General features: G+C 42.7%; 1 long non-coding RNA gene across 1 annotated transcript; it reads left to right on the plus strand.

Moving 5' to 3' along the window:
* Positions 1 to 2,549: 2,549 nt before the first annotated feature.
* LOC308477393 lies at positions 2,550 to 3,534 on the plus strand. Its single transcript, XR_013986534.1, has 2 exons — positions 2,550 to 2,661; positions 3,432 to 3,534. It is a non-coding gene; the product is annotated as an uncharacterized lncRNA (long non-coding RNA).
* Positions 3,535 to 14,898: the final 11,364 nt, after the last annotated feature.

Consider the following 14,898-nt stretch of genomic DNA (forward strand, 5'->3'; position numbering starts at 1 on the left):
CTTGTCAGCTTCCTCCATCTTAGTCTCAATGTTGCTCTAGTGGAACTCAGCAGGAAGGACTAGAGAGACAGAATTAGAATTAGTTGGTTCCACCTGTCATTGCCACTGGCTCCACCTACTGTTGACTTACCTACCTTCTGGTCCTACTGGGCTCCACCCACCACTGAATATGGCCCATGGTCAGGGATAATGGGAGTTGTAAGCCAACAACATCTGGAGTTTCCCCAGTCCTGTTTTTATGATTGAAATGCCCTATCAGCAACTGGATCAGCTGGCGAGGGCAGAGATTATTGCAGGTACTAATGGTTTATAGACATTAAGGTTGAAATTACTGCCAGCAACCATAGGTCTAAAAAGAGTTAGGAATACAGGTTGTTTGGTCTCTGGCTGTTTACTAGTGACTGTAGCAACAAGATGGAATTTTTCAGGTGGAATTTGCATTTAAATAATATGTTACGATATTTAAGCCCAATAATAATTCAGATTTTGTGTAGAACTTCACTTAAAATGCAGAAAGCTGTTAACTATCACATCAGACACCAGCGAAGGATGATAATGGATGGTTGTTTTGGAATAACTGTGAATGTAAACATGATTCAAGGCACTGGAACAAGCTTATGGAAAATATGTGTTCAATGAATCACATGACTTTCATTCCCTATTGTAATGTGATCAGAGAATGATGAAGCCAAGAAGCATTTGTGCCAGGAAGCCTCATACAACAAGGCAACTTGGAGACTGGATTGATTGCCATGTAGATAACCTGATATATTCATGCTTACTTTGCTTAACTACCTTCCTAGTAAAATTACTGTGGTACACATCATCTGAAATTGCCTAAAATAGAGAAGGGCTCTGATTGGACATTTGCACTAGTAGATAAGGTTAAAAAACAAACAAACTACTAATCTACAAAGTATGAGATGTTGGGGGGGGGGGTAGGAGGGAAGACCAGCAGGGAATCACATACATACTTGCTCTCTGAAGTGGGTTCCTTGATATAGTGCACTGGTGAAGGGATGTCATTGAGGTGCAAGTTCTTAACATCCTTGTACAACCTGAATTGCAATCGAATACCCCAGCATTTTTGTGAGCACAGTTTAAAAAGAACCCAGTATTAACATTTGTAAAATCCACGGCCTTTTACCAATATTATACACATATGATGAGGCTTTTTATTGATCTTGTTGTCTTGTTATGCAAGATGTTTTTGCAGAGATTTACCATAATAATGTCCTCTAATGAAGCTGATTATGTATCCCACAAGGCACATTAATATATGAATAAATTGTTCTTAAGGTAGGTCTATTTATCACAGGAACAGCAATAAGCATAATACAGTGTTCCATAGAGCATAGTATACACTGTAATATATGGATGCATCTAATATTTATATTTTTTTCTATAGGATCATTTCCAGAACAATGAGCATTTGCAGTGCTTGGTGTGAAAACAAGGAACCAATAAGAGCAAAGAAAAATGTTAAGAGTGCACAAGTCAAAAACAACCCCATGTTCATCACTTAACAATGTGGTTAGTGGTCACTATAAAGATCACATTATCATTATGACCATTTTGCAGGAGAGAGATTGATGGTGATGTCTATGTGAATGTATGGAACTGTTTACTCTGGGCACAAAACAGCCAAAGTCCAGCATATACACACCCCATTGATTTATATGGGAGAACTAGGCATATGCTTTACCATTTCCTGCTAAAATGGACCATTTAAGTATTATTGCATGCCACCCCAATCTCAGAGTGGTGTGAGATTCGAGGGTTCTAGGCACTTAACCCGGGGTTTGGTTTCCTTGGAATGAGGGACAGCGGAGATTATGGCGTCTTTATGCTATTTCCTTTATTTACTCATAAGTACAACCTGGACATATGATGAAGGGGCTCACAGTGTTAACCCCCACTGCTGTTTCTCCCATGGACATGAATTACCACCAGCATTAATTGTGCTGTATAAAATACATAAATAGTAGAAATGAAAATAGGAAAGCCTCCTGAGAAAAGTGTCAGGGAACAGGAAGGCTGGCTAAAAGATTAGGAAGAAGTTCTTCACTATCTGCCCAATCTACAGTCTAGTTTCATCTAAATAAATAGATGGAGAGTTGGTGATCACAATAGTCTCACTAGAGAGACCATAAGTCAGGTTGCAACCCTAAAGACACTTATTAAGGAGGAAGTCCCATTGAAAGCAATTTTGCTTCCAAGTAAGCATACAAAGGGTTGTGTTGTCATGGTCAAGCACAAGCAGAAATCTGCAGCTATAACCTCCAGTTAAATGACCTTGGGTAGCAGAACTGGGAGAGACACTTTGCTTGTAACCACAGAGAGCCGCAGCTAGAGTAAAAAAGTACATATGAAATGCATGATAAGGGAAGATTTTTTTGGGGGGGGGGTTAAGGGACATATAAACATTATTTCTTTTTAAAGTTTTTTACTTATGCTTAATATATAATATATGCAGGGCTAAATAGACTGTTGGCCTGACTCATGATTAGAAAGAAGAAGAAGAAGAAGAAGAAGAAGAAGAAGAAGAAGAAGAAGAAGAAGAGTTTGGATTTGATATCCCGCTTTATCACTATCCTAAGGAGTCTCAAAGCGGCTAACAATCTCCTTTCCCTTCCTCCCCCACAACAAATACTCTGTGAGGTGAGTGGGGCTGAGAGACTTCAGAAGCTTCATATGGTTTCTCCTGGTCCTTCTCCCCACCTCTGACTGTTGTGGTGCCTCCCTGCTTATGGCAAGTGGGTTACTCGTCTCATTTACCATGAGCAGAAGTTATATTTTGCACACACCAGCAGAACCCACACTGGGATAGTTTGCAATGCCACACAAAGCTTGGTTCATCTGGCTTGTTCTTCTCTAATCAGGAGCAGGTCCCACAGGCATAGGAATAAACACAAGACAGATAGCTGCCTACATCAGCCACAAATCCCAGTGACTCAAATGAGTGCATACGATTGTCCTAAATAATTGTGTGTTTTTTTAAAATTACTGTTCATTTGCGTTAGCTGGTTTATGGGATGGGTCACTTAAGAGCAGTTTGATTAGCTGCTAGATATGAAGAGTCATGGTTTTTTTTGCTGTTTTATAATGCTGTTGTTGGCATTACTTTTATATTCTATTGATTTGCTGTGTTTTAATGGATTGTTGTTTACTATCCTGGGAGCCCTTGGGTTGAAATGCAGGACATAAATTTAAACAACAACTAATAATAATAATAATAAGTAGTAGTAGTAGTAGTAGTAGCAGCAGCAGCAGCAGCAGTTTAGGTGGAACTGTCATCCCTGAAGATTTTCAGGAAAAGACTAGGCAGGGCACTTTGAGTGAGTAATAGCTCAGGTATAGAATGCCTTACCTTGGCATAGGGATCTGGCCAAGATAAACAGTGCTGTAATCTATGTTTCATTGTTTTCCAGGTTCTGATCTTGACACTTGTCTATGACATTTAAATGAGTGGTCATGAAATGACAGTGTGGTTGGAGAGGTTGGGTTCTTTCTCACTGTTTGCAAGGGTCTTTCTTGTAGCTATAAAAAGCAACGAGGGGGGGAGTTCAAAAATCAATTGGTGGGGCTTTTTTGTGACTGTTTTTGCATTGTCCATTTGTTTTTGATGTGGTTTACATAAGTTCCATTGGCATAATTTGGCATAACCATAGTGTTACTGGTTAATGAAGACCAACCACAACATCAGGACCAGTGCCAAGTATTAGCGGGTGTATGGGTAAGGTGCTTTCTGGCCTCTTCAGCACTGCCCTGGTGGCCTCCACTGTGGATTTATTAGAAGGCAACAGATCTGCCAGCACTGGGGATAGCCTGAGCCGCCATCTTGATTTCTACAGAATGTCTCTTGGCCGTACAATGAGGCACAAAGACATTCTGGAGAGATTAAGATGGTGGTGGCTGCAGCTGCCTCAAATGGTGCTTCTGTTTGGAGGGCTGGGTCATAGTTAACAAAAATTAAGGTGGAAGGAGCAGGCCCTCTGGGATCTCCCCTTCCTTTTTGATGTTTATATGTCCCATTTGGAATCTGACCCACAGCCAAGCACATCAGGGTACCAGAGATGTGGAAGACTGAGAACCACCATTGCCACCATTCATGCCAGTCTAGTAAGTGCTGCTGCATTTTAAAGGGGGCTTCCAAGGGTTTCCAGAGGTTTAGAGGGTGTTTATAGGCTTCTTAGATGGTGTTCCCCACTATACACAATTTCACGTATACATGCAGTACTTGGTAACATAACCCCCATGTAACTGGGGAGACACCTGTAGATGAACACTTCATCTTATTGCTTTTGCTTATTGTGGGACCTGCCCTTCCACATGGTCCATTGGCCCATGAATGTGCATCCCTTCCCATCTGCTATCTGACCTTTCTTTGTTTGCCGTTTATGTTTCAATATTTAAGGGGGAATGAATGTGAAATAATTTTGCAAGACAGGCACCTGGCATCTCCATCGTTCTTAGAAGTAAATATTTGATTTAAATGGAACTTACTTTCAAGTAAATGGGCTTAGGATGTAGATCATATTACATTATATTATTGTAGTCTAGAGACAGCCTTATGTGATGGATGATGCAAAGGGCCGCAGAATCTAGCAACAATAGCCAAATTGTTTTTAAAGCTGCAAATAAGGCACAGTTCACTCTTCAGACTTAAATTTGTGTAATTCACAGTGTTTGTTTCTTTTACTGCATGAGTAATGTGTAATCTGCATGTATGATTGGGAATACCTTTTTCATCTGAGTGCACTCCATTTTGATTTGTGTACCTCTGGGGTGCCTAACAATGAAGATGCCAGTTGCGTGGAGAGGAAGAGGTTTGCTGAATCACAAAGAGCAGACTTTATCAGGAAAACCTAACAATGTGTTATACTTTACTAAAGTAAGCCCTGTGTGGCCAGCTGGAACTTTGAAATTTACCGGAAGCCACTGGGACAGTTAAATCACAATAGAACTTATTTTTAATGAAGTTTTCTGAAATGGCACATGACTACATAATCACCACAACAGAAATCTGTTTAGCTGGTGTATAAAGGAAAGGCACACTAAAGCTTTGACAAGGAATGGAACACACTTCTAGAAGTCTGTAAAGTGGAAGGTTCCTCCAGATGACCTGCTATTGAGCATCCACACCTGATTTCCTTGCACCAAGTTTATGCAGAGGTTATACTATGTTTGATCTTTATTTAGTGTTTGTTTTGATTTTGTTAGCGGGAGGAGGTTATACAACAACGAGCATTCATCCAGGTTTTCTTGTCTGATTTTTCTAATTTCACCATCAATCCCTCGTTCATTCCACACTTTTTGGTACATTTGCAGTTAGGAAACTAACTGCAAAAAGTTTGCTTCTCCCCAAAGTAGATTTGCTTTACCCAGGTGACAGAGTGCTTTAATCCACTTCCTAAATTGCCATTATACATTTGGATCCCTCTCATAAAATACAGATGGTTTGGAGGCAACCTGAAGTGATCAAGAAATTCAAGCAACTGTGGGTGCTTCCAGACTGTAGCTATTTTCAGGAGGGATTTGATTACAAACTGGGAAAGTCAGGCTGCGGTTGGGAGGTCTTGTGCAACAAAAACACCTCCGCAAAAGATCGGGTTTCCTGAGATAAGGAAAGTTATGGGGAAATGCACTGGAAAGTGTGAGATAACACTTGCTTTGAGGCAACATCATCTAACCTCCCTGCAAACAAATGAATGTTCATTAAATAGCCAACTTCATCTAATCTCCTTGGAAACAAATCAGGATGAAGGCTCAGTTTCCTGGAATCACCATGTAAAAAGCAAAGGAAGAGATGATGCAATATTCTGTGACCTGGTGTTGCCAACACCGAATAGCTCCATGTTTCTTCAACAAGTGTTTTTGTATGTAGATATGCTTACAAGCGTGTATGCAAGTATCTATTTGCTTCTCACCTTTGGCTTGGTTGAGAACCAGTTCACATGGACACTGCCATATCTCTTGCTATGATTTCAACCAATCCCAATCAGTCTGTTAGGCAGGAAAGTCACACAGATAGGAATACAAATGCGGCCATCATAATTCTTCTTGTGCTACGATTTTCATCATGAGAAGGACATGCAGTAGCATTCCTTTGAACAAAACCATAACACAGGAAGCAGACATGACCAGCCTTAACCTCACTATAAGAGGAGACAAATTAAGAGGTTCAGTGAACAAGCCTTTATTTATAAGGGGAATTAGTGGCAGGCTAAAGAGGCTGCAATACTATCACTCTCATTCTTGTGCATATGTGGTTCAGTTTAGAAATTGCCAATTCCATTTTGGTTTCACCATTGTTGAAAAATATTTTTGGTTGCACTTTCAACAGCTGCCTCAAGAATTTTCACCATTGTTCCTCATCAAATCTCAACCGGAAACTTTCAAGCTCACCAGAAATTCAGCTCAGTCTCCATTTTCTTTATTGTTACAATTCTAACCTCCCAGTTTTAGATCTTACATCAAGGCCACAGTCTGGAAAAATGACGTTGCTGAAGCTAAACAGACCTGGGTCTGGTTAGTCCCTGTAGAGAAGATTGCCTGGGAACATCATGTGCACTGCCTTAATCACCTTTGCAGGAAAAGAGTAGGATATAAATATACAATACATCAATAAGAAACACATTGCTACTGCATTACAGGCTGCACTGGTTAGATACTCCTGCTTTTTGAGACCAAACATCCAGTTCCACAGGATCCCGCTTAAACATGTACAAAGGCTGAAGGTAGGCACCAAAGGCTTGTGGAAGGTCTATGGTGCTAGATGGGTCAAATTTGTGTAGGCTGTGGTTAGTGGACACAGTGCCTTGATGATGATCAGGGATGCCTAGGTTCATCCTAGGCCCCTTGTGATGGCCTGGGAATCTGATTCAGAGGCTGAACCAGAGGAATCCCAGCCTGCACAGGAGTCCCCGCCTCCAGGGCCGGCTGAGTCTGGGCAGGGTCTTGAATCTGAAGCGCCTGCACCTCAGGAGCAGACACCAGATGAATCCACTCTGGCTCCAGAGGTGATTGAGGACCCATTGCCTACAGGTGCGCCTCTCTCAGCCCTGTCAGGGGAAGGTGAGCCTCCCCCTGGGTCCAGTAACCCTCCAGCCTCTCCTGAGCTGCAGAGGCTCAGGGCAGAGAGGCGAAGGGAACTGGTTTCTCCCAGGAGGAGTGCTCGCCTTAAGGCCAGAAGAGGCGGGTCACCTGTGGGCCGGGACCGCCCCTGGCCTCAGAGAAGATAAAGGCCAGTCAGCCCGGTCCCAGGTTGCGGGAGCAACGTCGTTGGAAACCTGCTTCTGCCAGCACCCAGACCTGTTCTTCCAGAGTTCCCGTCCCCACCCGGCTTCTTGCTTCGGACCCCGCTTCACCCTTTGTGGACTGTCTCCAGACCCTTGACCGAGGACCGGACTCTGACCACGCCTCACGGTAACCTCCCCCCGGGACCAGCACACCCCTATTTATTTCTGAACCTAATCTACCTCACAGGGTTGTTTTGAAGAAAGGATGTGCGCATCCCTGAGTGCCTTGGAGGAGGAAAGGAAAGATAAAATATAATACATTAGTAATGCTGAGAATTCAGGATCTTCCCACCTGTATAATTATCACCATATTTATGAGAGCACTCTCTTGGGAACAGAAATCATACCACAGAAAACATCTCAAAACTTTGCTGCTTTCATCCCCCCTCCCCGGCTTCGTTCTATGAAAAGTTTGCTCTCGAATGTAATTCTCTCTTTTGAATTCAGCATGCCCCCACCACAATAATTTGAAAGAAACAAAGGCCAGACTAAGATGACCTGGGTAATAGGCACCTTCTATATGACTCCACAAGCAGCCTCCATCCCTGCCTGAGTTACTTGCTTTCCCCAAAACAATGATTGAATTAATCGTATCCAGATGTCACCCGAGAAGTATGTGCACCTGATCTCCAAATGGCCTATTTATCACTGTACTAATGGAGACATTCAGCACATTGCGAACAAGTGCCTCACTTTTCCATTTCCTGGAGGTATAGCAGATATGCTGTGTGCATTTCCTAACACCTTTCAATGGATTTCAAATATGGCTCTTGACTTAGGACCACTTTGGATGTCACGACCATCTTGAGGAAACCTGTGTACAGAGAAACATGAGTAGCATAAAAGCTTCCCTGCTAGACATATACACACACATATGTTCCCTGTATTCCCACATGCGGTGCTTTCTCATGTGGCTTTTACAGCTCCCCCATCTCCACCCCACTGATTGTTTTTTGTGCAGAGTACAGAACAAAATGAAACCATCAGGAGTTACCTCGGCATGTGCTATTTTCAAAAAAAGGCAGAAAAACAATTCAAGTGGAGCACAGTCAGGGAGCAATCGTCAGCACGAAATGAGATCTTGGTTTTCCATTTCATCTGCAGAGAGAAAACACAGCAGAACTGGCATGTCCACATTGTCCATACATTATGAAATCCATATGTACTGAGAAATAAAACAGATTCATTCTGCGTAGGTTTTCCCCACCTCCCCCTTGGAAATTGGAAACACAAAGCGTTCAACTGGAGAAAATAACAAGAGCTTGTTGGATCACCATGGAGGCAGAACATAGCCATTGTAGCTTGTAGCTGTTGATAGCCTTATCTTCCATGCATTTGTCCAATGCACTTCTAAAGCCATCCAAGTTGGTGGCCATTAATGGAGAGCCATTGTAGATTTCTTGTGAGTAGACCACATTGGCTATTCTGTCATAGTAGGCAGCTGGGTGGGTAGCCAGCCCTGCAGGTGGCAGATTTGGGTGGGCCACAATCCACCTGAGCCAAGTGACTCTGTGTGTGTGGCTCATGAGAGGGCCAGGCCTGCTTATCCTCTGCATGTTGAATCAGAAGTAATTCCCACTGAGTTCAATAGTGTTTCCATTTAAGTGAATGTGTATGAAATTGCAGCCTAAATCTTTAAAATCATATCATCTAGCAAAAAGCCAGCTGCAACCAGAAGTTTTTGTTATGAGAACAGTTCTAGACTCTGTTTTTATTTAAATAAAATCCTTTCCAGTTAAGAATGTGTTGTGTGCGGCTGAATGAGTGAATTTTTATAATATCCTACCAGGATGTGGATGGGTTGTTTGAATGAAAAGGGTGGGTGGGTGGAACGCAAGATACATGGCTTCATTTCCTTGCTTGGCCACAGTCGCTCTTTAATTTATCTCATAAAACCCAAATATCCCTACTCATAATTAAGTGGGATTAATACTTCTCTGCTGCAATGGAGCCCTAGTTAAGAAGGTTGTTTTGAGCATGAAATGTAATAGAAATTGCTAGGTGCTGAGATATTACAGTAATGAGGAAGACTGTAGTAGTTCCATGCTCCCCTTCACTCCAGAGATGTCAGAAAGGCCTGTGGGGGAGAGCATAGCCAGTCTTAAAAACATCAACAGGGGCAAATCTCTCCTCTACTGCCTGCAGACCAGACAAGGTGGCCAAGTGTCCTACTATACAGAGGACAGCACTTTATCTGAAGGACTTTTAGAGAACAATTTTCTGTTTCAAGGTTAGGGAACTACATTCCCCTTCTGGGCAACTTTCAGAGGGACACATTCCCATTGTGGGCAGGGTCTGAGGCAAAAGTGGGAAGATTTTACCTCTGTACAGTAGGCTAGTTTATTTTCTTTCTGCCATACAGGCAAGCAAGAGACATTATCAAATGTGTCAAGGAGACATTCTAGCATGGCTAAAGCACTTGAGGAGAGATGGGGGGCAGTGGCAATAAAAAGTGTGACCTAGGGAGAGTGGACATAGCCTGAGGGGCCTGACCTAACCCCTGGCGGCCAAAGAGAGAGTCCTGGAGATTTGCATCCAGCCTTCAGTTCTGAGCTTTCCTGCCCCTGATCTAAACCAACCAATTCAGCATCTTCTATCTCCAGAGTGCCCACCCTCCAAAACAGTCAGAAAACATGAGCTCCAGATCGAGCATAGCTGTCTTCTTGTAATCCATTTGGTAAACATTAGAAATAGAGTTGCCAGAGGTAGCAATAAATTCTTTCTTTTTCTTTTTTACATTTATACTTGAAGGTTAATGTGTAACATCTCAAGCAACGGCACTTTTTTTTTTTGTTTAGCCAAAAAAACAACAACCCCAAGTCTGTTTAAAATTTGGAATAGGTTCCTGAACCATTCAGAAAAGCCTTCCCTGGTGTATTCCACCACCATTAAGGTTGCTCTTTACTGATGTTTCCACCTTCATTTCAAGAGAATGAAATGGCAGCCTGTCTATCACATGATGACTGAAAGCAGCAGTAAACTGAGACTGGAACAGAAGTACAATCCACAAGGGAAGCTCCACTATGGGTTTAATGTATTCCCCCCAGAAATCACAAAAGTCTTCCAGGGTCTTTTGTGTTTATCGTTAAAGATCTACAACATTTATGTGACTAAAGGCACCTGTGTAGTTTATATTTTGTTGTTACATAGAGACATTTCATAAGCGCAGACAGAAAATGGCAAGTTACCATTCCTAGGGCTTGCAACCAGGGACGGAAATGTAAATGCAGCTGCAGAGTGACTTTGGCATATTCTTAATTATGTTGGCACACTTTTGTATTGATTTTTGCTCTGTTAATTACTAAAGTATCAATATGTTGTAAAATACCATGCATTCATTATCTTTGCTTGCAGTCCATTTAAATAATTACCAAAAAAATCCAACTCCCCACTTTACCCGCACACCTCTGTCAGCGCTACCAATGAAGCGATAATGTACTTACTTTCCCCCCCTTTCTAGGCACACTTCATTACACAAAACATTTATTTCAGTCCGTGTATTGTTCAGAATCCTCTTTCCAATAATAAGTGCACTGCATATTTTTTTTCCTGGGTTGGTGTTTGTAGAGCCCTTGTAAATAACGCATGCATATTGAGAACTCCCCTGCACTTTCTTGTCTTTGAACGCAATTAGAAATTGTTATGTTTTTAAATCACCTGGGATTTCACATTCCCTCCCTCCAATTACTAGAGAATCTTCCCCTCTTTACTTACAGCCTTAGAGGATCTTTGTGGAGTAGCCAAGTGTCTGAATTTTGAAAGAAAAAGCTAGCTGGAAGAAGGGAACAAAGTAGTAATCATGATACAATATTAAAAAGGACATTAAAATGAGCTGGAAAAGCAGCGGCAATCATCCGGCTCTTGAGAAATACAGGAGCATCAGGAAGCTGATCCACACAATGCAGTACCCACATATAAGAGAGCACATAACAAACCAACTTGCGCAAAAGATGCTACTTAGCAGCTTCCCTCTCCTTCCCTACAGGAAACCTTTCCCACATTGATCTGTCTCCTGGGAACTTACAGTGCTTTCTTTGCACAGCATCCTAGGGCATGGTCAGTTATTCAGGAGTGGGGAACCTTTTTGACCTCAAGCGCTACATGCAACAGTGTAGGGGGGGACTGCAGGCCAGTGGATGTGGCCAGAGCTGCTGGTGGGTGTGGCCTTAGGGCACGCCCAAACATTCCACCTTCCTCTCGCTCACACACATTCATCCTCTCTCACAGGGTGAGAGGTGGTAGCAGGTGGTTGCATTGAGCACATGGAAGGCCTGTGAGGGCCACATATGCAGGGTGCAGGGTACCCACAGTGTGTCACCAGGCCAAATTTTCTGAACAATCCTGTTGGGGCTATTTCTCTCAGCAACTCAGAGCACCCTCTGCAAGGTACCCGACACTCACCTGTGATTGTGGGAGGCGATGGGCAAAAGTCCAGGCAGCTTGTCAGCCATTACCCATCTCCCCCCCCCCCAAGGCTAAGCTCCCAGGCTTCTAAGGAACATGAACATGGACTCTCCTTCCTTGGAAGTTTTTAAGCAGAGGTTGGTTGACCTCTGTCATGTCTTATTTAGTTGATGATTCCTGCATCACAGTGGGATGGAATAGATGATCCTCATGATCATTTCCAACTCTACAGTTCTATGATTCTATGAAATCTGATGGGAGAAATCCCATTCCTGCATCCAAATTACATTTCTTGGCCAGGCCATTTCTGTACCAGAAGGACTGAACACAAAGACTTGACTATAGATGGCAAGGGAAGATGAGGCACTGAGAGAGAGAAAGGACATTCTCCCAAATTAAAATTTGCTAGGAGGAAGGGTGGGGGGGGGGAGCCTCTCTGCAGAAGGGGGCAGGTTGTCTCAAAGTTACTAATGCAATTGGTTCTGCATGTTTACGTGTTGTCTAGCAGTTAACATTGTCCATTGAGTGTGCAAAGGAAGTACTTCTTTAAATGTGCATATGACATGGATCATTGACCTTCGACAGTGGGACGGTGGAAGCAACTGCCCATTTGTCTAGAAAATGTTAAGATCACATTAGACAGTTTTACATTCTAGCAGCAGTCCATTATTATCAATCACTGGGCAATTCAAGTCTTTCTGCAGTAGGTTCTCACCACCAGTTCCTTTTAGAAAGCAAATATAGGAAAGGTGAAGGACATGAGACTATAATAATGTTTTTATTTTGTGTGCTATGTTTAAACATCTTTATACTTTTGAGCATTCTCAATCACAAAACAGCTGCAATCCTGAATCTGCAGACGACTTGGTTGCGGAGAAATTATGACCAGCTAAGCCTATTGGCCATTATCCCAAGAAAAGTGTCCGAAGTTACAGCTCACAGTAAAGGCTAAAGGAGGCTGCCAAATGGCAATGCATTTCTACTCTATAGTGTTTGACCTTATAGACTGGATTGGAATCAGTCAGGAAACAAAGCATTTGGGGGTTGGGGGATCCCAGGGGGGACTCTAAGCTGTTAACAGGAAGGTCTATGCTTCACATTTTGGGAAGGTATAATATTTTACGGATGTTGCGGGGGGATGTTATGGATATAGCACACCCGAGAAGTGATATGATTCACTGGGCATGTGCCGTACACACAAAGTTTGGGACCAACTTTGTGTGTACGATAGCTTGGTTCTTGACCAAACTCCAAAGACAGTCAATTCCCCCACCAGATCTTTTCCCACCCTGCTCCCACTATCACAGTGGTACTTAATTCTCTGGCTTCTGCCTTTGCATGTTGGGTCTAGCTCCCCCTGTGCGGTTTGAGGGCAAGGTGAGAGAGGGCAGGAAAACAGAGAGGCGGGTAAGAGGGAGAGGAAGCTATCAGTAACACCGAGTCTCCCAGTTGCTCATGCTGACCAGCAAGCCAGTCTGATCCAGAAGCATTTTATAAGACTCAATGGTATATCATCTGCTCTGCTCAGGCCTGACTTATTGGTCAAGGAGGCTTAATTGAATGGTATCACTCAAGTTCATTCCTTTGCCCACCACAGCTGTATGATTCTGGCCCATGAGTTCAAGCCTCACTGGAGACTCCTTAATTCACCCATTCAAGACTTGCCATGGGCTCACTGCACTACTGTGCGTCTTTGCCATTGTGGGTACTTCCTCACAGATTTTGAACTCAGGTAAGGATACCCAAGAACAAAATAATATACACACAGCTCATCAATGGCGTGTGTGTGTGTGTGTGTGTGTGTGTGTGTGTGTGGTAGTCCCCTTTGAAATATATGGGAGCTGGTGCAACAATATTTACATCTGTGTCAAGATGTTGTACACATTAATATCTATGGGACAGCTTAAATAATACATTGCATGTATTTTGGAAACAGGGTGCTGGAACAGAGAGAAATAGCACATATTGATGTGTTCAATCTTATAACCATATAAATCATCTGTTTATTGCCATTTGCACACCCACGGGTGTAAATGAAATTTAGCATGACATGGTAGTATATCGATCAAAAAACCAGAGGTAATGCAACAGGTAATGCAGTGTAAAAGAAATGTTAGAAACCAGGAAAGAAGTGCTAGCATGATAGCCAAGAAACCTAATGCAAAAACCCAGGAATTATTCATATGGATTTTTCATCTGTTCACAATGTATGTCCAAACACTTTCAGGAATAAAAAGAAAGAACTTTTAGTCTGACAATTACTTATGTAGTCCTGTTTCTTCAAAGATCATCAACAAAAGATCGTCAACAGAAAAAGCTAGCAAATCTTCAGACCGTCAGTGTTTCTTCCTCGCTAGAAAAACAATTGAGGAGATTAATTAAGTAATAAACCTTCCCATAATCACCACTATAAACATGAGTAATGACAGACCCAACTTCTGATTTCACCTCTGCACTCCACATCTCGGCTTCATTATCTCCCCCCCCCCCCCAGCAGTCAGGTTGCATTTCCCAGCTCTTCACCTTCTCCTCTGGAGCCCTGGATAAAATTCTCCATTTTAATCTAGTTTTTAAAATCACCTGAAGACTTCAGTAATTTTGAGCGATACCCACTACATTACCTCCTATGCATGTCCACTCAGCAGTAAATCCCATTAAATTCACGGAGATTTATTTCCTCAGTGCTGCAATCCTACACTCACTCACTTGGGAGCAGGGGTGTTGCTGGAAGTGCTGTGCCAAAAATTCATTCTGTGTCCCCCCCCCAACTATTCCCCAGCAATTAATTCAGCAAGTAATTGCATGTGAATATTATCTAGCTGAAATTTTGTATAAATTCTCATGAGTGTGAGGGTTTTCGGGTTTTGTTTTTTTTAACCTTTAGCTTAATTTTAAGGTGACCAAGTTGTGTTTGTGAATGTCTTTTTGTTCCTTCTACAAATAAAGTCTCCAATGGGCAGTACCCTACAGCCTTCCTGGGTGCCTGCAGTTCCTGAAAACCCCATGACAACCTCAGCTGGGCTTTCTTAGCAGCATGGGAGGATTGGGAGGCTACTTATACTGTGCCTAATGAGTGCAGCGAACTCAGACGCTCAGTAGTCAGCCTCTCCCCCCCCCCAGCTTCCTGTTCTTAGGGGAAGGCACCACAAGTTAACTTCTCCCATGGAGCTTTTTAGATCAGTAGGTGTAGGCA

The sequence above is a fragment of the Podarcis pityusensis genome (genome assembly GCF_964106645.2).
Source record: "Podarcis pityusensis genome assembly, chromosome: 5".
NCBI lineage: Eukaryota > Metazoa > Chordata > Lepidosauria > Squamata > Lacertidae > Podarcis > Podarcis pityusensis.